This window comes from Galeopterus variegatus, unplaced genomic scaffold (assembly GCF_000696425.1).
Source record: "Galeopterus variegatus unplaced genomic scaffold, G_variegatus-3.0.2 Scaffold4665, whole genome shotgun sequence".
NCBI classification, from domain to species: Eukaryota; Metazoa; Chordata; class Mammalia; order Dermoptera; family Cynocephalidae; genus Galeopterus; species Galeopterus variegatus.
Genome location: NW_007730776.1, coordinates 80,111 through 83,383, shown reverse-complemented (window position 1 = coordinate 83,383; position 3,273 = coordinate 80,111). Strand labels below are relative to the sequence as shown.

The 3,273-nt window shown below is 39.5% G+C and overlaps 1 pseudogene; it reads right to left on the bottom strand.

The window, feature by feature from the left end:
* Positions 1-2,382: 2,382 nt before the first annotated feature.
* LOC103603528 lies at positions 2,383-2,862 on the bottom strand (annotated as a pseudogene).
* Between the last annotated feature and the right edge of the window lie 411 nt (positions 2,863-3,273).

Below are 3,273 nucleotides of genomic sequence, written 5' to 3'. Positions count from 1 at the left end.
AAAAAAAAAAAAAAAAAAAAAAAAAAAAAAAAAAAAAAAAAAAAAAAAAAGTGATTCAATCTTGCTCAGGCTTCCCCTAAAATCTTCCTGAGCCATAGGCTAATCGATATTACTTATTCCAGATCCTCGTACTGGCCCCATCATTATCTCTAAGTTCTTAGGAAAGGATGCCTGGAACAGCAGCCCTGGCATCACCAGAGAGTTTGTTAGAAAAACGTACTCCAGACTCACTGCATCAGAATCTGCGCTGTAACAACATGCCCAGGTGGTTCATGCACATTAGCATTTGCAAAGCATGGAGAACCTTTGAAGTTCTAGATTCTGTGAACTCACACTGCTGTGAATAGATTTCTATTTCTAGATATGGGAGAATGAGAAGCGCATGATACTTTGTTGACACATGATACTTTGTTGAACATCAAGACGTTCCTGTGCCCAGACACGCAGTTGTTCATTTCCTTCCCATACTGAGAATTACGCTTAAACCAGGAGCAGTACAATTTTATTGTTCATTCACTGGATGTGTAGTAATGAACTAGGCACTGGGTAGAAAATTTGCACCAAATAGGATGGATGCAAAGTCTCTGGATGATGTATGGGAAAAAAAAAACCAAGGAATTTTTAATCATCCAAATAGTGTTCCTGGTATATTGAACATAACTCTACGTAAACGTCTTTAAATAGAACCTGCAGTCTTGGAGGCAGTACAGGGACATTTTTCTATAAAGTATTCAAGATTCCTCTGGCCAAGAGAGCAACTACAACCGATTTAGTAATTTAAGGGCACCAAAATGGATAAATTGAGATTTATTACTCAATATCTTTTCCTATTAAGCAACACATGGTGGATTCTTTGGTATGTGGGATATCAGAACCCTAAAAACAGGTTTGACATTGTTATGTTGAATATTTCACATATTTTACATCAACAAGATGTGGTCTAACCACAAAAGAAACTTACCGGGTGTGCCTTTCTGCCCAATACTTTTTGACTCTAGACTTGCTTGTATTCTGAAATGCTTTCTGAAGCAAATTACTTCCCTTACCAAGCTGTAATCCTGTGCTGGGAATTGTTCCAGATGTTCTTCCTATGGCCAGTGGTTACCTCAGGAACGTCTGGGGGACCCCAGGACTTCCCTGGAGGTTTGACTCAAATCCGATGGTTCACATTGGGACTTGGTCATCTTGGGCTCTACACCAGCCCCAGCAATTAACTGGGAGCATTCTGGATTAACAGGCACCCAAAGGGAAGTAGCATATCTTTCTTTCCTCACACTTGAAACAAAAGTATATTTAGATTGCACAGAAGAACATGGACTAAATGATTATTCCTAAATAACATTACTTTGCAAAAAGTATTTCTAGATTACAACTTATTAAGGCCACCTAATGATGCAATAGAATCTGTTGTTCACATCTTTGTGCCTGCAACTAAGTGTGATAAACCATAAATTTTATTCATAAAGTGCCAGATCAGGGTTTTTTGACCATTTTTGTGTGATGGACACCATTGGCAGTCTGGTTAAGCCTACAGACTCCTCAGAATGGTTTCTTAAATGCATAAAACAAAATACTTAGAATANAAAAAGAGGGAAAATATGAGAAAGAGAACATTCTGGAGCTCATTTCACTCTATCCAAATGGGGGAGCTTGACTCGGCCCAATACTGCCTCGCCATTTCAACAAACAGCCTACAGCCTACGAAATCAGTCCCTTCTGCATCTCAGACAATTTGGCTTCTGTTGTCAGGACTTGATTAAAAGTGTGCAAAAGTCCCTCCTTTTTGGTGAAATTCAAACCTTATCTCAGTCCTCAACTTCCTTATTCTACGAGCAAAATTTGGCCCAACTGATCGTCCCTTCCTTCTTGAAATGCTTCCTGTGGCTTCCCTGGCACAGTGCTCTTCCCAGTCTCTAGCCCTCCTTTGCCAGCTCCTCCTGCTGCAGAGGCTGACTTGCAGGGCCTTGTGGTTAAATAATTTAGTCTTTGTCTTAAAAACAGAGGCCCATCATCCTACAATTTTTTTTTTATCTTTAGTTTTATTTTAAGAGATCATCTGCATTTTCTTTTGTAACAAACTTAAAAGATATCCACCCGTTTGGTCAGGTTTATTTATTCTTTAGCAATTAGACAATGACATTTTTACTTTCAATCCTTAATAATATTGTATTCATTATATTTGAGAATACTTAGCTTTCTCATGGAGAAAAAGAAACCCAGGCATAAGCCTTTAGTGATAGGTGGACGATCGGGGTGTTGTGTTAAAATTAAATTTTTCTTTTACTGATACTTGGACAATTTCTAAGATGTGGGCAGAGAAATATCAACAAGAGTGATTGTAAAGTGTCCAGTCTTATATGTCAAGATCCATTTGATCTATTGTTACATCCATTTCAAGATATGATTTATATTATCTTCTAGCTGTTCTGGCTTATTGCTGGGGAGCCAATGCACAGTTTCTTCCTTGTGGAATGCTATGGATTCTTCATAAAGAACTTGAAAAATCTCATATTGAGTATTATCTTTTAGTTTCTTCTCACTATAACCCCTTGTTTCAAGTCTTTTGCATAAAACACTATTATCTGTTTTCAGCATAAAAACTATATAAAACCAGCGTTCAGGGAAGAAATCATAACCATGGTAATCAATAATAACTCCACCTTCTCTCATTGGGTTATCTAACTCATCAACTACTAAAATGGAACAATCGTATTATTCATCATGGCCATCATACAACTGCCCTTCTCGAGCTAAGTCACCCACATTAATGTATTTCAGTCCTGCTCTTGACTCAAGTTATTTGCCTAGTGTGTTTTTTCCAACCCTTGGTGTACAGGTGAGCAGAATGCCCAGAAGCAACATGGTCTTCAGTGTAATGGCTCCGAGCACCTCGGTTCATGTACCCTCTGTACTAGCCATCCCACTAGTCAAACGGGTAGTTGACTAGATCAAGTTTCCATTCAGAAAAGGTCAGTCTGGGGCTGGCCAGTTAGCTCAGTTGGTTAGAGCATGGTGCCAATGATGCCAAGGTCCAGGGTTTGATCCCCGTACCAGCCAGCTGCCACCCCCCCCCCAAAAAAAAACCCCAAAAAACAAAAACAAAAGAACAGGTCAGTCTGGCTACAGGGGAATGATGGATTGGAGAGCCAATGAGGAACTAAGCTGTGGCAATCCTGTAGATGAGAGCTAAGGGTGGGGCTTGGTCTTGGATGAGGGCAATAGAGTGGGGAGAAGTGGAGGATTTGAGAAATGCACAGGAGGGAGAAACTATAG